General features: G+C 34.5%; 1 protein-coding gene across 15 annotated transcripts in view; it reads left to right on the top strand.

The window, feature by feature from the left end:
* The window catches only part of LOC127987450 (receptor-type tyrosine-protein phosphatase S), a 190,140-nt gene that overhangs the window by 27,170 nt on the left and 138,572 nt on the right, over window positions 1-24,398 (top strand). For 12 of the 15 annotated variants that reach the window (XM_052589787.1, XM_052589785.1, XM_052589781.1 and 9 more), the window contains exons 2-3: window positions 9,648-9,758; window positions 13,757-13,837. The gene's annotated coding sequence lies outside the window, so the exon portion shown is untranslated. Of the gene's footprint in view, window positions 1-9,647; window positions 9,759-13,756; window positions 13,838-20,498; window positions 20,902-24,398 lie in introns of those variants that run through there. The other 3 variants (XM_052589783.1, XM_052589784.1, XM_052589782.1) reach the window with 3 other exon arrangements.

The following is a 24,398-nucleotide window of genomic DNA, read 5'->3' as shown; positions in this document are numbered from 1 at the left end:
AATAAAAAGCTAGAGAAATATGGCATTGTCAATATGGCATCATTTCTGGTTCGATTGCGTCATTCGCGGCGTTTATTGCTTCATTAAAGACTTCTTGTTAAAGTGTGGTTTTGTGTCTTGATGCTTTATGCATTAAATCGGTGTTTGAGATGTTGTGATTCATGCAGATTCCGGGCTTATAATCATCTTGTTGAAGGATATAATTGAGAAAAAGCTATTATTGCCTGGATTCAGAGTTTAGCTAGTTAGCGTAGCATCGTTAGCTTTAGTTTTACGCCATTTTCAGATCGACACCTACTACATTAATACCTGATCAAAAGTAGGTTTTTGTGATAGTGTGATATCTTGTTGTAGCTGATCAAAATGTCTTTAGCAGTTAGCATTGCTATGCTAGGAGGCTAAGCTGTTGGCTCGGTAACTAAAGACTAAATGAAAAAACAAAGGTGAAATGTTTAATTTGATCGCTTTAGCTTCTGCAATGTAATGTGTCATTAAAAACATACTAGTTAACGTTTACTTGATTAAGAATAGATACAATCTTAGGTAATATATATATATATATAAAATTTATATTTTTAAATTAGGCATTGAATAAAGTACCTATAGAAAGCTGTTTTAGCCAATCGATTGGCTTTATTGAGGAAGAAGGATTAGATTTTAAATGGAATTGCAAGCATTTTTCTCCTCCGTTAATCTGCATTGTGTTTTCATAAAAACATCAAGTGAAGATGTCCTTGCCAATCCACATGCTAACAGGAAACGCTTTTTTAATATAGCCGTATATCGTCAATATTTCGACATATTATAGTAGTTGTTAATGGTAGTTCTGAAGTCTTTTTAAAGTATGAAATAGACTTTGAAATATGTATCATGTGTGCTGTGTTTGATGCCAAATTTAAGGAGGTTTTGGCACTTGCTATGTTATTGGTACATTAGCCAGTTAGCATCGTCAAGATGTCATTTATGTTAGCAGCGCTAGAGTTGCTAGTCACATGACATTTAGCGTCATCTAATTCACATCCACAACATTAGCTAAGCTAACATTAGCTAAGTCGCTGTTGATCCTCATTGAGTTTGCTTGTAAACTTCTGCGTGCTAACAGGAAGTTACTCTTTGAATTAGCAGTATATCGCTAGTATTGTGCCATATTATAGTAGATGTTTTTCCGGTGTCTGCTTTTGTTTCGAAAGCTCTCAAAGTGACTTTAATTTCTCCTGTCTGCTGTTTTTGACATCAAGGCTCATGAGGGAAGTGAATGGGACTTGCTAAATTAGCCAGTTAGCATTATCCATACTTCGTTGATACTAGCAGCTTTAGAGTTGCTAGTCACATGACATTTAGTTTTAGTAGATTTACATCCACAATGTTAGCTTTCTCCAGGCCCTGTTGATTTCCATTGCGTTTGTTTGCGTTGGTTCGTATACGTCAAGTGAAGCTGCTCTCTCCGATCTGCGCGCTAACAGGAAACGACTTTAGCTCTGGCCGTGGGAATTAAACTTGCCCTTGAAAAAAACCCTATCACAGACTGACAGTACCGTCTCCTCCACATCCGCATCGCTTCTCGGAGAGAGGTGAACGAGTTAGCATGCTAGTAGCGGTTGGATGCCAGTTTTCCAAGGCTAAAGCGCATGTTCGTTTGACCCCGACCGGCCTGGTTTCCCGGCGGTGACTGCATCCATCCATTATGATGTTGTCGCTGAGGGCAAGGTCCTGCCCTGTTGAACGCTGGAGCAGGGGCCGCGCTAATGCCCTCCCGGGGCCGATAATAGAAGAATAATCCTCTTATCCATGCCTGAGGCCGTCTGTAGGAGCAGGACATCTCCTTCAGGGAGCGCCGACACCCCGCACTTGACGCCAAGCTGCCAAACCCCTATTTATTGTGTTAGCTGAGAGATGAGAAGCTGCTAGCATCCATTTAGCTATCTGAATTTCTGATGAGTGCTCTCGATGTATCAGAGCTGGTTTCTGTAAAAAGGGCCGATTGTGTTGTAATGAATGGGCTTGTGGTGACGCTAACAGCGTAGATGAAGTTCGCTGTGTGGGTTTTATGCTAATGGAGGCTTTTATATACGCTAGTTCACAGATTGGTGCTTATTCAGATCCAGATTCATTTAAAAAAGCCACCGAGGAATGATTTTCAGGACATTCTGCTTGCATTAGCGGTCCTTAGATGTTGTGAGCTTGCTGATTGAATGAAATGTGATGAGAGAAAAAGACTGGGCGTTGTTAAGTGAGGATTTGGAAAAATTTGTCATGTCATGACACGTTGCAAATAAATTAACCGTTTTTTTTATTATTAATCAAGTAAAAAGTTAATTTTATTGATTTAATAATTTTTATATTTATTTTATAATAAAATTTATTATATTAAATATATTATATTTAATATATTTCATTATATATATATTTTTATATAATTTACGAGTGAATTAAATAAAATAATAAAACTGCCTCAAATCAGTCTTGAATGAAGTCTAATTAAATACTACTATTTCATAACTGATTAATAGATAAATGTTAACATTAAAATAAAATTTTTAATAAAAAGTGAGTATATTTATTCAACATTTTTAAATTAACTTTTATTAATAAAAAGTAAAAATGTAATTGTTTTTATATTATATATTTAACGTTAATTATTAGTAATTATTTTTTTTTACATATGAAAAAGGCTTTTAAAATAAAATTGTACATAATATTATTACAATTAACGTTTTGATAAAAAATTATTCTAATATAAAAAGTAAATTTTAATATTTAATAGTTATTTTTAATCTAAAATATTCTTTAAATTAAAATTTAATTAAACATTAATTGTTAATAAAATAAACAATTATGATGTTTCATTACATTTAATTTTTTAAGAATATTTTATAATTGTAAATATTACAATTTATTATTATACAAAAATAATTTTACATATTTTAATATAAAAGTATTATTTGTTTATAAATTATGCTAAACAAGATTTTTTTTTGTCTACTACAGTATATGTATAATTGTGCTGGAGTGCTATTTCAAAATGACTTCATTTCTGTAATCGTTTGTAATTCCCATCCTCATCCATAATACTATCATCAGACAGTTTTGTCCAGCAGAAAGTACAGCGTGTTTCAGAAGTGCAGGTCAGAAACGGAGACGGCTGGCGTCAGGAGAGTGAGGCTCTTAGCGGTGATGCTAGTCGCTACGCTACAATACAGGACACAGCAGGGAAAGTGAGGATCAATTCCCATAAAAGCCTGGTTTTACATGTTGGCTGTACTCGCTTTAAATCAGCCAGAAATTGAATTTGGATGAATTGCTTCCTGGTTATGGTGATGTTTGCTGTTACCTCGCTCACACGTTTTAAGTGGTTTTTCCCTCCACTTTCTTTCGCGCCGTTTAAGTGCATGTTGAGAGTAAACAGTGATGGATACAAATCTTCAAATGGGATTTTGGGAAGGTGGAGGAAACCGAAGCAGAAGTGAGAGAAAGTGCAATTTCAATTATATTATTTAGATAATAATATTTATATAAATTTTTTTATCATAATGATTACATTAATGGTAATATTTTACATATTTTTTAAATAATATTCTTATTTGAAAAATCTAATTAAAGAACCAAATAATAATAAGGATTTAAATAAAAATAAGCTAAAAGGCATTTTCATTTAATCTTTAAGAAAAATAAAATAATCAAATAATTATACAATAATAATAATAATTTTATAATAATAATAATGTATTTTTTGTTTTTTATTTAGTAAAATAATGATAATAATACATGTACAATGATCACCAGATAGCATTAACGTACGGTTCAATTTTTTATTTTATTTTTCTGTTTGACACTAGATGTCTTTGGGGGGGGGGGGGGGGGGGGGGTTTGGTCCAGATTAACCTATCTACTGTACTTCAATGAAGAAACAGCCTTGAATATTGAAAAGGGTGTTATTTTTGCCTGCGTTCAGATTAACATTAGCATCAGAATGATGGTCTTTCTGAGACAAAACGCCACACCAGTGTCATCATTATTAGCGGGAGACTCGTCATTTGGAAGATGTTTATAAGACTAATTTTGAAAAACTTGAAGATTGATTATGTAATGAAAGATGAGGACCAGATTAAATTATATTAATAAATAAATCAGATATACCCTATCTGTGTCCTCATGTTAAAACTCAAGAATAAGTTTAGACTCTTATGCTATCAGTTTATGTGTACTCAAGGCTTGTATATTTATATGCAATAATTTAATGTTAATATTAATAACTTTTTAATATAAAACTTTTTTATAGGTTTTACATTTCATATTTAATTGGAAAATTAATCATTTTAATTATTAAGACGCATTTAAAAATGTATGTTATAGTTAGTTTCATAATCGTAATATTTTTTTATATTCTTTAAACATAAAAATATTAAATGTTAAAATGTATTTTTATTATAAGATGTTTTATATAGTTTTCACATTTTTGTATATAGTGAATTTAATTTAATTTAATTTTTATATTTAACAATTGTACCATTTGAAAAAAAATGTTTTTAAAGTAATTAAAAAATTTGCATAATTTTAAAATAAAATGTTATGTATAGATTTAAAATGTTACATTTAATTTGAATTTAATATAGCAAGTTACATTTAATCATATTAACATTAAAAAAGTGAAAATAAAGTGAGAAATAAAAACAAATAACAATAATAATACAAAATATTTACTTTTAATGTTCTTTATATATTTTGTATATATATTATACTAAACAAAACAAATTGCATTTTCCAAATTTGGTACAGTTATAGTTAAAATCCCATGAATATAATGATGATTTTCAAATGTTTTCATTCAGTTTCAGTACGTATTTTCCATTATTACATTTTATTTCCATGTCAACAATAAAATATGGCAACAAATCACTGAAAAAATAGTCATCATAGTGTGATTTGAGCTTGTATAAACTGTATTTATAAAAGAGATTTTTTGCTGGTTGCTGAAAGCTGATTGGCTGTCATAACAGGTGGGCGGGACTTCTCTCATTGGTCTGATGGACTGATGATGGTTTGTCTGTTTGTCCTGAACATTCCCTCACTTTTTAGGACTATTTTTTTAAATGGTTACATTATTTTCCTGACAATTAAAAAAAATGATGTTTGATGATGTTTTATTAACATATTTTATTAATAATAATAATACTAAATGTTTTTTTCATATTCAGTTATATTATTATATGCAATTTTGTTATTTATTTTGGTTTAAAAAACATACCGTTTTTTTAGGGGTCTTGTATTGTGTTGTTATTTTTATGACAACTAAGTACATTTTCTCTTTCAGACTGGTTCTTTGTAATTGGTCAAACACGATCAAAGAGCAAATGCTTGGCGTTCACATTTGGAACTGAAACGCAGTCCTCTTCAGGCCGTCCTACCTTGGGAGCAGGCTCTTTCTAAATAAGTAATGGCTCTATTTGTTTGCTGTCGCAGCGGTGTATGTTCATAATAGAGGCTGAGAGGAATCTGGCAATAAAGCGCTGGTGTATAAATCAATTAGAGCTGAGGTAGATTCATATCTGGTGTCTGAGGCTGGAGTAACTCTCGCCATTACTCACAGCCGCTGATTACATCCGGCCTTCAGAGCCGCTTACTCTGGGCACCTTCGCTAAATGCCTCCAAGTTTCATTTCCACAGGAACAAAGATCACATCTGAGGAGGATCACGTGCCGCTAATTTATTTAAGGAGCTCGACGGGGTTTGCTGCTGGACGTCCTGAGTGATTGGGTGATTGAGCTGATCGAGATCTAGATCAGTGGTTCTCAACTGGTTTCACTTTACGATCCAGATTGGACGCCAAGTGGTCCAACAGAACCAGAAAACATCCATATATTTATTTATATATTGTTTTAATTTTAATAATTTAGTACACCAAGGTTTTTTTTATATTTTTAGTTTTAATTTCAATTTTAATCTTTTAGTACTTTTGTTGATCTCTTGCCATTTTAATAAATTTTTTTATGTCTATTTTATTTTTACATTTTAGATATTTTAGTACAAGTTTTTTTATTTATATTTCTTAATATTTAGATATTTTTACAGATTTTAATTTTAAACAGTTTTTGCCATTTTAATGTCCTTTTATTAACTTATATTGTAGTTTAAATTATTGTATTAAATTAAGTTTTTACATTTTATATATATTTTTATTTTACAATTAAATACTGAAAGACACAAATTTTGTCCAAACTGATTCTCTCTAGAATGAGTTTTACATTTTTTAAACAAATTTTTCTTCTTTCTTTCTTTTTTATTTGTTTGACAGGTTGACATTTCCATGACATTTTAACCACATTTTCTCTGGCTATTTTTTATTTTCAGATAGATTTCATTACTGTAATGTAAAGAAAATATATATATATATTTGCATAGTAAAGTTGCACTTTATGATAGTATTAATTGTATAAAATACACTGTTAAAATACATTGTTACAAGAAGGAGAATGACACCTTGTTTTAAAATGTATGGGAAAGCAAACCGTTTATAAAGTAGCCTAAACTGCAATCAAAACTAATTTTAACCTGTAATCAAAACTCAAATAAGTTTTGAGTTTGGTTGGACACGCTACTTTGTGGTCATTAAACTATACAGGGGTGCGTTTCCCAAAACCATAGTTGCTAACCTGTTAGCAATGGGAAATTGAATTGCAACCAACAAAGTAACTAAATTAGTTTGCAACTATGGTGTGGGGGAAACGCACCCCAGGAAGGTTACTCCTTTCTTTGAACGCCATTTATATTATTTTATGATTTTATCAGTTAGCGGTATATTCTCACAGCTTTCGGCGTAGTTTTCCCTCCCGTTTCCCTCAGAAAACAGCAGGGATTGAGTCCTGACCTGTTAGCTGTGATCAATCTGTGAACTTCCTGACCCAATAAATGTATTTCTGAAAATGGCAGACGGGTTTATCTTCGCACCCCGTTCTCTTTCGCCGTGTTATTTGCCTCTACAATCTCCTCCGAGTGATCTCATATAGTGTCGCGCCCCGAGAGCGGGAAAAGAGCGCGCCAGAATGTCAACGGCATCGCGCAGGTTTAAACGACCGCGGGCTTTTCATTTGGATAAAAGCCTCCAGATCCCATTCAAACGCTCCCTCTTCCGCAGATAATGCACATGTTGTCTCTGCAATCATCATTATCTCGCCGTGGCTCTCGCGGGCGGGTTATTTACAGGGGTTTTGATCCGCAGTAATGTTTTAAATTCGCCATCAAAGCCGCTATTTATCCGCGGACGGCGGCATCATACGGCTCGTTTCTAATGAGGTTGGATTAGCGTGGATGATCCGGCTCTGGTCCGGCGTTCCCGAGGTCAAAGGCAGCCTGGAATCCCGCGCCACAAATCCGCCAGCGAGTAGATCGAGTCATAATAATAAACTAAATGACCCCCACCGCTCGAGCAGGATAAACACAGATTATGTGTGTCATGTATATTCATAAGAAACCTCTGATTAATTTAATGCTGGCTTGTTGATAATGCGGATTTATAAACTCCCTTAAAGTGCAGTTTTTTTCCATCAGTCTCTTATTATTTGTCCATTAATATATCCAGTGTCCAAAATTAAATTGTATTTTCATCGTTTTTGCATAATTTTTTCAAAAATACACTGGACTGGAAATTACACCATCACAATTACAGATAAAACATTTTGGGAAGCATTTGATGTCTGTGTACATGCATTACCATTATTATTATTGTTAAAAATATTAATTATTTAAAATAGTATGAATATTAAAATATAATTTAAAATATTAAAAAATATTTCTATCATTAACTGTTTAATTAAAATAATAATTATTTCAAAATGTAAAAAAAAAAAAATTAAAATGTAGATTCTTCTTCTTATAATTATTATTATTGTGATATTTTCCCTAACAAGCACATTTTACCCACAAATTCTATTTAATAATAATAATAACAATAATATAAAAAATATATATTTTAAACTGTTATGCAGTAATGATACAATATCCTGTTAAGACAAAATGTTCAATTTTAAATTTTTATAAAATGTACAAGATTTATAAATTTACTTTACAATTTTTTTTATTGTTCAGTTAGTTAAAAATTTGGGAGTAATTTTTACTGTATCTCGTTTTATGTAACATTTTTGAAAGAAATGGCTTAATTGCATTTTTGTATCCTAAAAATGAGATATGAGATAGAAATATGATAAGAAAACCAAGAAAAATATAAGCAAATATCGCATTTTAAAGTCACAGTACATAATTTTTTTTTTTTTTTTATTGTGTGTATGAACTTAATAAATTTTTTTTTACGTACTGTGACTTTAAAACGCGATATTTGCGTATATTTCTTTCTTGGTTTTCTTAACGTATTTCCATCTTATATCTCATTTTAAGCTCTTCTGAAGCAGTTGTTTCATTGGCAAACAAGAACAGTAACTTTTGATATATTTTTATTGGTGGCAAAATTGTTTGTTGTTGTCTAAATGACGTCACAACAGCAGAAAATATTACATAAACATTACATAAATCATTTTCACACCATAAATATTTACTTTTTTCAATGAAATTTGTTACTTTTACAAAAAAACAAAAAACAGAATACCAACTCACAAAACAAACAAACACCCATATAGTATGAAATTTTCCAGGTTTTCCAGGTTCTCCGGACATGAGCGATTAGGCGTTGGCCGTAAACAGGTGTGGAGCGACTGGTTTATCGTTATTAATCCTTTGTGTCCATTCCTCCAGCTGCGATGCATCTGCGGCCGAGAGCTCTTCCCAATGTCACCATGTCAGCCAAGGGCAATGAGATTACTCTGATTAAAAAACTCACAATAATTAATTTTTTTAGGGATTCCAGCTTTTGAGAGCTGGGTAATGAGGCGGATCATGAGGATGCGCTTAAGATCTGCTCATTTGGATGGCAGTCATTGAGCTACAGCTGTCTGATTCAGCCGTCCAGATCAACAACAACAAGAACTGACAGGCCGAGCCGTAATTATTATTTTGCAGTTATAGAAAAGCTGGCTGTTTTTAATGGAGAGCAGTGGCACTTATCTGGCCAGAACAGGGCCGCTAATAAAACTCAAGTCGAGATGGAGAGATTTATTCCTGGAGAAAACAAGAGTGCTTGAAATGAAGGAGCGAATCCGACTAATGTTGCTGTATTTACACGCTAAAGATCATCAGAATTAGTAATGTTATATTTTACTTATTTGTAGTATATCATTACATTTATATATACATGAAGAGTTTATTTGCAACAACAGATAACTCTTATCTAACTCGTTTTGTTTCATTGTCAAAAATTCTAGTTTTTTTATTATGTAATCGTGTTTTTATTGTGTTAGCTGTAATTTTGTTATTTTTTTAACCAAATCAAAAAAAAAACTGCAGTTGGCTGAGATTCATTGGAATAAACAATGAAAAAACACAATGAAGTTATCCGTTTTTGCAAATTCAAAAACTTTTCATATATATGTGTAATTGAGATCAAATCAAGATCTGTGACGTCTGTCTTCAGATTTTGGTTTTTCTTGGCGAATATGAGCAGGTTGTGAGATGACTGTGGTATATGGAGGAACACAGATGTCTTCTTGAATGTCGTTGCTGTATTTGAGGAGCAGTTTTTGAGGATTTCTCCTGTTCTTCAGCAGGAGCTCCAGTATCCGGATGACAGCGTCAGGCAAACGTTCCCAGGAGTGCCGATGAAAACACACGAGCCATAAGTTTTCCTGACTTTGGAGCGAGGATCTATTTATCCGGTAACTGAATCAATTTGCTCTTCATTGTGCTGTGACCTCTGGGGCTTCGGCTCGATGCGGTCGCCACAACACTCCCAAAGTCACCCACACACTTACTGCAGATCTGCTTTCACATCCATCTGAGCCGCTTCACTGCTGAAAACACACATTTACACACTCTGACTTCTGTTAGCATTTCTCCTCATGCCTCTATACATGATGCATAATAATAATAATAACAATAATTATATCAATAACCATTTTTTTATTTAATAAACAGTTAACTGTCATTAATATTATATAAACTATTATTATTATTATTATGCATTGAAATTACAATTGCTTTTAAACAATTAAGCACATTTTACACACAAATTATCTTTACATTAATGCAACAATAAAAAGAGTCTCATTCTTGTAGCCGTAATACAGTAATGAAAAATAATCATGTCTAGATACAACTTAAATTGAATTTACAAAATTCTATTTTCAAAAGATTCTAGTTACATTCTTTATTAAATAATATATATTTTTTAATAAATTAGAATTCGAGGGTAAAATATTTAATTATAAATGAAAATATGCGTTGCGATGCAAACTTTTATTATTTATTTTTTATTTGTATACAAAAATGTATATATTATTTTAGACTTGAAATCATTATTCAACAATTATTGAATTTATTATTAATAAACTATTAATGTAAATATTTCTTTATTTTTATTGTCTTGTATTAGCTTATAATCATTGTTTGTATTATGAATTATAGTTTTTTATAATGCATTTTTTATTATAAATTTTTATTGTTGATTTGTAAAAAAAATAAATAATAATGTTTACAAACATTGATTAAAAACATGTGCATTGATTCATAAATTAATAAATGACATATTTAGTGGAAAATTACAAATTAACAAAATTTATGTAATTTTTATTTTATTTTATTGTTAAATTGACCTATGCATGTGTAGACTTTTCAATTCATATTTATTCTATTATTATTGTTGTTGTTGTTATTATTAATAATAATAATAATTATTATTATTGTAATTAGGTCTATATATATTATATACTATAATATATATATTAATCCTCCTGAAGAAAAGTAAAATGGGTGCAGGATGTGTTCCTCACTCTTTTCCCATCACGCATGTTCTTCTGAAAGCATGTGCCGTGCTCTTCCTGCGCTCCAAAGAAGCCTCTTGCACACTGTTTTTCATCACGCTTCCACCATCTCCCGATTTACCCTGCACCATGATGCTCAGCCATCTGTCGCGCAGTGACCATTTCCCATGCCAGAGTTTTAGAGGGGCCCCGAGAAAACCGGCCACATTTAGACTCTTATTAGCGCGCCCTCAAGTGCGCGACACATTGCGGTACATTACAGCCCCTCATACGGCCCACCGTCCTCTCCTTACACAGAAGCTAATGTACTGTCACGTCCCCCCAGCAGGCTAGCGTTAGCGTTAGCTCACAGCTATGCTACATTCAGCCTGATTGATGAAGCGTCTGAGGGAGGGGGTGTCTGCTGCGAGGGAGCGCGTGTGCGCCGAATAAATCTCGTAAATTAAACAAATTCCCAGAACGGGGCACTGTCTTGTTTTGGCAGCCGAAGCTGAGAGGGTGCTGTGCGGCCCACCCTCCCTGCCCCGAGGCCTTGTGGGACCTCTTGCGACACTCAGCGGTTATGATTGGGTAGTCTCGAATTAAAGCATCCCGTCAGGACGAGGAATCATGTCCGCCTGCTGGCTGGCTGGCTGCTTGTTGTGGAAACCACGTCCCGAAGGAGGCTGAGGCTCATCTATGGGCCGGGAGAGAGGGAGAATGAGCTGAGAGATAAAGGACACAAAACTAGCTAGAGCTCGTTTCTGACAGCGCTACACGAGCGTGAAAGTCATGCATTTGCAATGAATTGAGGAGCTTAGAAGTTCATTGGACAATTTTGAAGTGAGGGCACTTGGTTTTGAGTATTTATGTAATGCTTCTGAAATCATAATATGACAAAGATATGCATTGTAGCATGCAACAGGATTTCAGGTTTACTGTTAGTGTTGCTGTTTACTTTTACGTTAGCGATTAATTAGCCGAGATATAAATTTGTTGGACATTTTGAAAGTGGGGACTTTTGTTATTTTGTTTTTGCATTTTGAAATGAGTCTGCAATCCATGACATGACATATTATGACATAATATTCATAATTATACTGTAACATGACCTCAAAGTTGCATTGCTCTCGCATTAGCGATAAATTAGCAAAAGTAAAAAGTTTGTTTAAAAAGCCACGACAGTTGACTTTGTGTGTTTTTATGTTGCAAAATATGTGTGAAAATCATAATACAACACAATTATGATTAGTAGCATGCATAATTTTAATTTAATTTAATTTAATAATGTCACAAGAAGTGTGCATTGTTTTGTAACAGGAGTGCAAAGATTCATCACTGTTATACTTGCGACAGATTATAGAAAGTGTCATTTTGATATTCATTTTAAGACATTGGAGATTCGATTTTGTGTTTGTGCTTTCTAAAATGAGTTTGCAATTCATAATACGACATAAGGTTGCATTGTAGCCCAACAGGAACTCAAAATTTTGTTACTGTTGTGTTTGCGATAAACTACTAAAATCGGCATTTAGCTGAACTTTTTAAAACATTGGACAGTTGATATTGTGTTCATTTGCATTCGAAAATGTTTTGCAATTCATAACACAACACAAGTATGAATTGTAGCGCAGTAAGAGGTCAAGTTCCTGTTGCTGATGTGTGTGCGCTAAACTAGTGAAAATGGCAATTGGTTAAACATTTAAAGAGCAAGGGCACTTGATTATGTGTTTTTGTGTGCTGAAAAGAGTCTTCAATTTATAATACGATAAAAGTATGCATTGTATTATAACTAGAACTCAAAGTTGCTGATGAATTTGCGATAAACTAGCGAAAAAGGGGACGAAGCGACGATGCTTGTGTGCATGTTCTGTAATGTGTCTGCTATTCATTATATTGCACAGTTATGCATTGCATCACCACATGAGCTCAAAGTCGTGGTACTGTTGTGTTTGCAATAAAAGGTGGCATTTCAGTTACAAAGCAGTGATGCTTAATTGTGTGTTTGTTTTGCATTCAAAATGTGTCTGCAATTCATAATACATCACAATTATGCATGTGTGTTTGTTTTGCGTAAATGTGTCTGCACAAGTATGCATTGTAGCGCAACAGGAGCTCAAAGTCTAAATTAGCAAAATTAGCAAAATTATTCATTAACCTTTTTTTTTGTGTGTGATTTTGCCTGAAGTATGCATTGAAAAGCAACCAGATCTGAGAGTTTCTTTACTGTTGTTAGCGATAAGCTAGCAAAAAAATGTCATTGAATGTTTTAGAAGCAAGGATGTGTGTTTTTGTGTTCATAATGCGTCACAAATATGCATTGTCGCACAACAACATTTCTAAACGTTTGAAGCTTGATTTTGTGTTGCATTATAAAAAAAAGTGCATGACACAAAATAATTATGAATTGCATGGTCAAAGTCTTGTTATTGTGTTTGCAATAAACCAGCAAAAGTTAGATTTCATTGCGCATTTTAAAACATTCAGTGATTCATTTTGTATTTTGATATGATGCTAGTATGTAGTGTAACACAACAGGAGTCCTTTCATTGTTGTGTTTGCGATAAAGTCGCGAACTTTTTTTATTGAACATTTTTAAAAGCAAGAACATTTGATTTGATGTTTTTTTGTATTCCAGAAAGTGTTTGCAACACAACAGGGACTCAACGTCATGTTAACGTTTATGATAACTAGTGATATTTCGATGATCTTCTTGTCCTCATTACACGTGATCACAACTGAAAACACTGCTGGAAATGTTGAAAGCAGTGTATCGATGCTCTTGTGTTGACTAGCAGACGGTCACTCGTGCGGCTTCAGAAAGCTGCAGTCTTTGCTCTGAACTCAGGAGGCAGAGGTTCATTTGACAGTCCTTTTCATAATCTTTCTTTCTTTCTTTCTCCTCTTTGCTCAAGGTCCTACCGAGGCAGCTGAAGAAAACGCCACTAACAAAAGCCGAAGAATGAAGCAGAAGGAATATTAAAAACAGCAGAGAGGTAAAAACCATCATGAGATAAAACACTATTTAACCCTATTCACTTTCTGTGAAAAAGTTTTAATTCATGGTCTGAGTATAATACATTTGTATAATACATATATATTATATTTGTCAAATTTGTGTGATTTAATATTTAACTTAATTTTAATGAATTGGCAAACATAAAAATCTATTGTTTAATATTAATTTTTCTTTTTTTTTAAAATAATAATTAAAACATGAAGAAAATATGCCATTAAACAAATATTTAAAACATACCGTCTTTATGTTGTTTCTACTTTCATTTAAGGATTGAATGCGAAAATATTGCAATAAAAAAAAAGTATAATAATTTTAATTTTAGGTGGAATTAATCGTAATTAATCGTGTGATTAATCGTGATTAATCGATTTACAGTGTATATGTATATGTGTGTGTATATATATATATATATATATATATATATATATATATATATATATATATATATATATATATATATATATATATATATATATATATATATAGTTTTATATATAGTTTTATATATATAATTCCTCTGTGTAAAAAACTGATATCAGTACAGGCTTAATGTGTGTATTCATGTGCTTTTATGTGATATAATGCACTTTTATTCACTCTTTGAGGCCAAAGTGTTTTATTTGGATTGATTTGGTTCAGAAAGGCAGTTTTTTTGGCGTCTGTGCCACACATTAGAGGTGAAGTGTTAATTTTGAGTTGTTTCAGCTCTTCAGTGATCTGTTTTTAACAGCAGTACTCGAGTGTGTCCTTGTTGTTTGCTCTCATTGACTGGAGTTCAGTCTGGAGTCTGCGGCGTCTTACAGGCCAAACGCTCGCCGCCGGTTTCTTTCCGTCGAGTGGAGAGCAGAGCAGGTCGACGCATGCAGACTCGTATCCGCAGGCTGTTTGAGACGCTGAGAGGTGAGACACGGCAGTGAAGCTCATTTCTGCTCTCCCTCGCGCTGGGAAACAGCGACGTGTGAATCTGTACGGATGCCACAGATCATTGAACTTGAAAAACGCTCGTTTCTCTAATATGTTGTTCTCTTTCGGACGAAATTGCAGTTAAATAAAGCTATTAATCTTTACGCCGCTTTCGCATTACCTCTATGGCTTCGGCCTTGTCCTGCAACTTTAATGAAACACTGCAGTAAATCATCATGAAATAAATGTACATTTAATTATTGCATAAAAACATTTGTTACTAGTTTTCGAAAATAAAAAAATATCAAATTATTTAATTTCAGCTAGTGGCCAAAACTAGTTTTTTTTTCCTTTTTTTATTTACTCGCTGTATTAAAATAATTAAAAATACAAATGAAACTATGTAGACGAACTAAAATTTCAATAAAAATAAATGTTTTTTAAAAATAAATATAAAATGATAACAAAAATGAAAAATACAAATTCAAAATATTGATCAAAACTATATGGAAATATTTTAAAATTCTAATAAAACATAAAAAAAATTTACAGAACATAAAAAGCAAACAATATAAAAAGTACATACTAAGAAAAACTACATTTGAAAAAACTAATATAATAATAATAATAAACAGGAAAAAATTATACATGTAATAGAATTATAAATAACGAATTATAACTAATAGTAAAATAACGTTTTGTATAATTTCCTGGTGTTTGCGAATCAAAGCCACATATCTTCTCGCGTCTTCAGCTAATATCTTTCAGACAGAGCACCTGTCGTGTTCATGAAGTGGATCGTTTTGTATTCATGTGATGTCTATAATCAGTCTTTCTCGCCGTTATTGTCACATACGCCTTTCTGTTTGTGCGTTTGCTTGTGTTCAAGCCCTTAATCAAATCTAAGCTATAATATATCAAAATCAAATGATATCTGTGACGTTGTGTAATCTAGACACAATACTCGTTCTTCCCGTGGTCCTCTGGTTCTGTGAAGTGAAGTTCTGATCATATCCGGACTGCAGGCTCTGATCCGGCTCTGAATGCTGCAGATCTGCTCTGTCAGACCGAGTTAGAGACGCTCGAGGGCCCAGTGCATTGTGGGCAAATCCTCTTGTGTCCAGGACGGGTCTGTGCAGGCGTGGGATCCGCAGACACACGGGCCTGTTTGCTTTGACCCGCCATTGTGTTAGCCCACAGGACTTTAGTCCTAAACACACCCACACAGATTATTAGCTTAAAATGACATTATTTTATTAAAAATAATTATTAATTTAGTGAATATTGTGCAAAATATTCATTGATTATTTTGACTAGGTTTTTTATTTACTTTTAACTCTGTATGCAATACACATATATTTTTCTTGTATTATTATTAATAAGAACAATAATAACAAATATTTAATACACATTTGATATAATTGTGCACTAATACATTTGTATATAATATCAATAATATTAATAATAATAATATTTATTATGACTATTGTTATAATAATATTATCTATAATAATAATAAATATATATTATGATAAATATGAAGATAAAATAATAATAATATTAGTAGTATTATTAATACAATAATAATAATAGGAATAATAATGAATATTATATTACATTATATTGTTTTGATGTGGCTTTTGTAAAAATATATATGCTATTAATGAGTGAATATAAATATTAATAGATTTAATAAAATAATAATAATATGTATTATTATTATTATTATTAAATGTATCACTAACTTATAAATATCTGTATATATATATATATATATATATATATATATATATATATATATATATATATATATATATATATATATATATATATATATATATACTTTTTATGATCTGTTTTTATTTTACATTCATGCATTGGCAGACACTTTTATATAAAAAGACAACTTGAATTGCATTCATTTTATTTCCTTGTTTTTAACAATATATTTCAGCCTGTATTAAACATTACAAATCTATTTTGCCCCAGTGGCTGTTTGGTTGAAAGTCCTGTACACATATATATTAAACATCAGTTGTATCGCCCAGGCTTATGTGTCTCTAAGAGAGCGAGTTAGTAGCTGCCTCTCTTTATATGCTGAGTGTTTGTAGGAGATGAATCTGGTGATATAGATGGTGTGAGTGTGTGTGTGTGTGTGTGTGTGTGTCAGGCTGGAGCAGATATGTGCTGATGAGTTCCTGGCGGTGCAGGCGGTGTGTTTGCACTGCAGTGCTGCGGTGTAGCGGCCCTCTGACCTGCTGGGTAAACAACCAGAGAGTCTCTGACTCCAAATAAGGCCAGCAGATCCACGGCACAGAGCGGCGGCAGCCTGCCATCCTCCACACACACACACACACACACACACATGTCTCCTGAGCTCCCCTTTCTTTCCGTTACAGTTTTTTTCTGCAGCCCGCCTGCTCTCCTTGCATGGTTTATGAAATGAAAATCCTGTCATCATTAATTCACCCTCACGTCACTCCAAACCCTATGAATTCTTTCTTCTGGAAAACACAAAATGAGATATTTGGCAGAATGTTCATGCTGCTCATTTCCAAAAAATTTTTTTTTTTAATAGAGACCAGTTCCGTCAAATTTCAGACAGGACCATAAGAATGAAACGTAAGTGAGTTTGAGATGTAGTCCACATGAGATATGCTCTAAATTTCTGATGTCATATGAATTGTATTTTAGCAATTTGCCATCTGTGCACATTCAAATCTTGAAACAGGAACATTTTACACCAGCAGTGACATCAGTAATAGTTGATTACACCAAGGTCAGGGTAACAAATGTAAACTAAAACTACTGAACATTTATGTTAGTTGAAATAAAAGAAATTGTAATTTTTAGATGAAAAACGTCAAAAAAGCAATTCAATTTTTTATTTAGTTTAATAAAAAAAATTATAAAAATAAAAATGAATGCAATCTACAAAAACTAGTGAAATTTACAAAAGCAGACACAATAACTAAACAAATATAGAAATAAAAGCCATTTAAATAATACAAAAATAACCATGAATTACACTAATTTGAATGTAAGTGACATTTGAGAACTGATACAGTATATTATTATAATAACTGATAGTATTTTAATGATAAGTCATACAATATTCTAATAATAATTTATTTTGGTCTGTCCCTAAGCTTTTGTATAATGGTTGAAAGCTGGGAATATGGTGCAAATTATGTATATATTAATTTAATATTTCATTTTTCCTTTCTGAAGATAAATACAGTTTAGAGCAGTCACTCGATGGTTGTTTTTGTGTGGAAAAGAGGGAAAAAAATCTGCTCTAAATCTTCTTTTGTGTTCCTTGGAAGATAGAAACCCGTCTGGCTTTGAAACGATGTGAGGGTGAGTGTATTTTTAGGTAAACTATTTCCAAATTCATTCTCCTCCTCTACCTGACATTCCCTTTCTTTCAGTCTCTTTGGCACCGTCTGAAACACATTGCCTCTGTGCTTCTGCACCTCATAAGATGCATGTTGTTTGGTTTTTTTGCTTTTAGTTCTGATAAATGCTTTTGCCTTTTCATCCTTTAAGAGTCCTTCTGCTGTTATCCTGCAGAGAAACAGACCGCAGGCATCCCTGAGTGTCGTATTTCACATTGTAGACACGCCCACTTGTTCCACTGACCGTTTACTACAGAAAGCACAGTACATTTCTATCCATATTAGCATTTGAACCTGCTTTCCCTCTGGTCCTGTGAGGGAGGAATGACCTCACCCTTGCATCGTTTGAAAAACAGTCATATTCTCTTTCATTCAAAAGCGACAAGACGGTCACGTTTAATATTTATGATAGCGAACACGAATGACCTCTCCTTTCACTATGAATATATAGAACCCTTTGTGTGTGTGTGTGTGTGTGTGTGTGTGTGTGAGGACTGTCTGTAATGAATTCATAATCTCTGCAGTGGGTCTTTGTAGATTCCTATCAGGCAGCAGATAAGACAGCACAGTTGCACTCTAATAGCTGTCAGTCTGCTTTCCTTCCTGACTATGGATCAGTTCACTTTCAGTAGACAAATACACACACACACACACACACACACACACACACACACACGAGATGGGCTATGTATTCAGAGGCATGTTCTCCACATAGTGGATCTAAAGATAAAAGCTTCTGCATTTTCTGTCGATGGAGAGACTGCATTTCTGTAGTGTGTTGAAAGAAGGTCCCCCAAGGCTCTGTACGAGGCCCCTTACAATTGATGCGTTTTCCCCCCAAAACTCGACGAGCATCAGCCCCCATCGTTTTTTTCTCACTGTCAAACACACCCAAAGTTTTGAAAGCACCTCAGAAAGGCAAAGTTTTTTTTCTGGTAAGTAGCTTCAAAGTTGCCTCAGAAAAACAACCATTAAATACAGTGCAATCTTTTGTGCCCTGAAGCTACTCATGCTAGCTATTAAAAATGATTGTGACACTAAGCAGTGCTTTGTGAGTTAATGTTGTTTATTTATTAGCTCCACATATGTTTAACTGAATTAAGCTTTGTGTAATGATTTGCTTGTTATTTGAAAGGTTATCTTCTAAAAAAAGTTCATATTATAGTTATAATAAAGCTATTTTTTGCAGGTCCTTAGTTCTAATGCGCCAAGTTTTGACCTAATTATATATCTGACCACGTATTGGATTTAAAGAGTGGTCAGCTCCATGATAACAACACAAATGTATTATATAGTTCTACATAGACATTTCTAAACCCAACACACTAAAAAAATGCAGACGAACACACTTCCAGAATACAATGCTCATTATGGTCTTATGGATCGGGCATGTCGAGTGGTAAGTAATCTTTATCATTTCCCCCAGCATCCTCAAATGGCTCTTTAGCCCGGCTGAAATTTACCATGCTAAGCTCTCTGCCACCAGGAGAACGTGGGACACGCTATAGCGCTCAATTTATAAGCCTGATTAAACTAGGCAAGCGTGAGGAAGAAACATGAGGCAAATCAACATAAAAACACAGCGATGCTTTTCGCGACATTCCCGCTGATTGGGCCTCGGCCCTTTATGAGGGTAGAGATCACAGTGGCCCTTAAATAAAGAGAAAAATGTGTGTAAACAATACTCCAGGGTGTCTCTGTAGTGTATGAGTTATTGCACTAGGCCTTTGTTCATTGTTTGGGGCTGTAATAGGTGTATGACTTTGAAATACAGTGTGTCAACACAATATGTATTGTGATACTTTTATTATTCGTTCATCATTTATTGTCATTAATAAAACCGAGGCTGACTCCGATAAACAAACAACTAATGATGTATTTTTCAGTAAGATTCAGTCAAATGCATTTAGGAGCTGTAAGCTGCATTTGATATTCATATGGATTTCAGTACACTGTACATACATAACAATACCCTTTGTTTTGTTTTTTTCGACATTTCTGAGTTTTCCTTAAATTATTAAATTATCTGTTCCTTACAGACTGTGATTTTTTTTTAATTATTGTTATCAAGTACCAAGTAATAATGTAAAATCAGTCTGGCATTATCACAAAATAAATAATTAAATGCAAAAAAATATTAAATTAAATAAATATAAATTAAATATGCACGCTTGTAAAATAATTTGGCTAAATGAATCTGTACAGGGGCAGTTTATTCCCTCTCGCGTCTTATTATTTTGGAGGTGGGATGGTTTTAGTGAGGGGGTTTCAAATGTCAGAGCAGCTTATCTGTGCGCGCTCATTCACTACGGATTGGTGACGTGAGCGCGCAGAGGCCTCCCCCAGCCTGCTTCACTGGTGTTGGGGAGGGTGCGCGGGAGAAAAGGGGGGGGCTAAAGAAAGCCCTACCAAACTGCCCCTACCCCCAGTCGATGTCCGAGACCTGAAAGAAAAGAATCCGATCCAGCTCTGGGACGCGGAGGCTCGACTATCGACCGACTTTTAAAGCACGTTTTGAAGCGCGTCCGTGGAGTCTCGTGCGCTCTTGGAGAGTTTACGCACGGACGCCGTCGACATGGCGCGGAGAACGGTTTTCTCCCGTTGAAAACTTCGCGTATCCAAGGAGTTATTTGGATTTTTCCTCCTGTTTTACATGGATGCAACACAGGACGCTTTAAGAGGAACTATATGGTCGTACCGCATCTGCATCGATCCGAAATAAAGTTACTTGGACACTACTGTAAGCAAACGTTTTCTTTTTTTTTTTTTAAATGGCCAATTTAAACCTAAAATAATTAATGCAGACTTTAAACTTTTTTATACAATTTATGTTCTTTAACTATAATTATTCAGAGGTTTTATTGGTAAAATTAGTTGATTTCATTGTATCACATTGTGTCTATCGAAATGTTTTTGTTCGTTATGTGATTTTTTTTTGGCGACAGAAGTTGTAGTAATTAAGTCTAACGGTTTTGATACGGATTGAGTTGTATTCCTCATGTTCTACTTGGGGTTTTTTGTCACACTTTCATTAGCGCACAAACTTTTCATATGAATACGATTGTTGACACAATTTTCATAGAGGACGTTTGAAATGTAGCATCTCTTCTGTTTTGTGTTCCCTATGACACACAGTTTAAAAATACGATTTGTTTTATTGTATTTTTGGGGGTTGGTTTGAAGCATGATCCCAATGAGGAGTTGAAGCATTTTTTGAAAAGTGTATGCTTGCTTTGTGGTACAGTAGAGGGTTAATGCTTTGTTAATATCTATATATATTAATAATAATAAATGGGATTTTGGTTGAGTTACTGGAATGCAGTGTGAGTTTCAAAAGAAATCAAGGTTTATTTTGTAAAATGGCTACTGATGTTTTTCAAGGTTTCGAAGACAAAGACAATAAAGTCAAACCATGATAATGAGGAAAATTGGAAAGTAACTTTCTGGAGGTTTAAAATAATGGTCTCATTGACATTTTCTGCTAATGCTGAGTTTATAGAGTAGACTAAAAAAAACATATTACACATTTTTGCATTATGGTTTTGAATAGAAAGTGTGAAAAAGTAATTACTGTAGAGAATATTGATTCTATTCACCAAGTGTCTTTCTAGCCAAGTTATTATATTAAGGATTTTCTTCCTTCTTTTCTGGCAGATACATGCTTTTCTATGACTTATGCTTTCTTTCAGCTAAGTTGTGCCATGGCCTGCTGAATAGAGCAGTTTACTTTCATTTGAAAGTATATGTGTTCATATAGTAAAGGTTTGAGCGAGACTGAAGCAGGAAAGCGTAATGCAGGTATCGCCTTGATTCGTTTAGTCACAGATCATGCAGGGGTCATTAATCACATTAATGTGACTTCAGGGGCCCCGTATCAGAATGAGTCCAGACTAAAGTGATCTGGTTCTACTTTTAAGAAAATGTTGGCTGAATAGTTCGCTTTGATCTCCAAGAAATTTAGATTTAGACATTGTTGACATCTCATCTAATAAGTCTGATGGCAAAGATCTACTCTAGGAGCTATTCGAAAAGGACAGCCATCATTAATCCTTTCATGAAATATGTACATGCTTTTTAAGCATTAATGGCTAAAAAGTGTTTGTTATTTCAGTCTTTATTCTGTGTTGCAACTTGCAAACTCACAAGTTTGCTTTAGTTTCTAAATGCCACTATAATTGGACGATTTATCATAGGTGATCACTGTCAGATCTGTAGAGATGCTAAGACAAATGCGTAGGAATGTAGCCAAACAGAAGCCGTTAGCCGTGACTGCGGTCTATAGACCTGTAGTTTCGCTCATTTTTCTTATGCAGGCTAAGCAATAACAAACAAGAAATCAATGAAGTCAGGTGGTGTCAGAATGAAGGAATTTTTTCAACTTCGTTTGCTGAACTAACTTTGATTTCCCGCGTGCACTCCGTGTCACCTCTGGACGAAAAGTTAATTGGATTGAGCTGAGGATATGAGTTCTGGTGAAATGTCTTTTGTAAGGTGTCTTCCCCAAGGTTTTGAAATTTCATTTCTGCGAAGTTATTCCTTCTGGTGTCGTTTTTGTGTTTTCCGACACTTATCGCTGTAACCTTTTTTTCCCCCATTTTAAATAGGGATCAAAGGACAATGCCTCAGAGAGACTCTGGCCACGTAATGCCAAAATAAATATTCTCCCGACTTCAGAGAGAAGAGAAGGGCAGCGCTCTTGCAGTTGCTTGCGATACAGATTTAGCCCTCTTGTTTGTGTGAGCTAGAGTAGCTAATGATCACTCTAAATATAAAGTGTGCCATGCTTTAATGAGCAGCATCTCAGATTTAGTTTTCTTTCAACATTGGAGATCTTACAGCACTTGCTAAAGTACCATTTTATTGAATTATGTTCCACACAGCCTTGTATTCAAAGGCGCCATGGATAGATTTAGCGCAGGAAATGCTAATGGAGAGGCAGAAATATCAAAACAACAATTATACAAAAAGCTCCCTCTCACGGTGGTTATTGTAACCCGTGTGCGCCAATGTGATCGTAGTCGTAGATAAAATTAGGTGAGTTTGTGTAACAGGGAGAGAAGTGCAATTATCAGCTTTGGTTTTGAATGGCAGATGCAGCAGTGGCGGTAATGGCAGCTGCGCTGGAGCTCCTCGCATTATCAGCAGAAAAGGGAGGGGAAGAGAGATGTTCACCAGAGCCTAAGCTCTGCCAACTAATTGTGTTTATTCCTCTTAATTTGTCCCGAGTGCTAAATCGGTGCTCTTCAGCTCATGGTGGGTGCAATTTGTCTGGTGGTTATAAAAGAACGAGTGCACTGTCTTTGAAACGAACTCTTCTGGTCTTAATGTGAACGTCACATGCATCCACATGCACATCCATGCAGAAGGAGCCGAGGCCTTTCTGTTCAACCACAGTTGTTGCCTAACACTATGACCCAAGGGACAACCGGTCAGTCTGGAAGAATTATCAAGCAATTGTTCGGACGAGTTCCCGAGTAAATCGCTACATTGTCCATGACAAGCCTTGTTGAAGATGAGGAATAGCCTCTGCTGGTAAATTCATATTAACTCTCCGGCCTATGTTGCCCATTCTGTCCAACAGGTTAGTAGCAAATCCGAGATAAGACGGCAAGCAAACCCACCCCTGCTGACGGGATTGATCCATCTCGTTCAAAGTTTAATTTCATCTCACGCTTGGCCAGTTGCCTACGTGACGCTGCAGGACTGATCATCCGGTCTCTGGGCTCTCAGTACTGTGGCGGTGCTGATAAAGCCAAAAGCTACTACCTTCTCCCCACGCTCCCTAAGCTTAAAGCCCTCGCTGCAAGACTGGATTTCAAACCAATGATATGCTCCGCTTGCTCTGATTCCACTGTGATAATGTGTTCATTACGGTAGGAGGGCGTTGTATCCACCATACACCCACCACCCAACCTCTAACCCCTCCCACTGGCCTCGATGTGTTTGGCTGTTTTATTGGGGGCACTTGTTGTTTACCCCCACCATGGTGATTTTTTGCTTTCTGCTTTTCAAGTATACTGACCAGCTGGCACTCCAGGTTGACGGGCGTACTGCCCAGCTTGGGACATTTAGACAATACAGATCTGTCATAAACACACCCCACCTTGGCTTCAATCTGAGTTATGACCCCTCTGAGAGTTGTGGAGACCCGTCCCCATCCTGTTCTCCATGGTTGGAGGTCAAGATGCCATCTGTGATTGGTCTACTTATTCCCCACTTGGGCTCGATAGTTAACAG

This window comes from Carassius gibelio, chromosome B22, assembly GCF_023724105.1.
Source record: "Carassius gibelio isolate Cgi1373 ecotype wild population from Czech Republic chromosome B22, carGib1.2-hapl.c, whole genome shotgun sequence".
Lineage (NCBI taxonomy): Eukaryota > Metazoa > Chordata > Actinopteri > Cypriniformes > Cyprinidae > Carassius > Carassius gibelio.
This window is presented reverse-complemented; position numbering and strand designations above follow the sequence as displayed.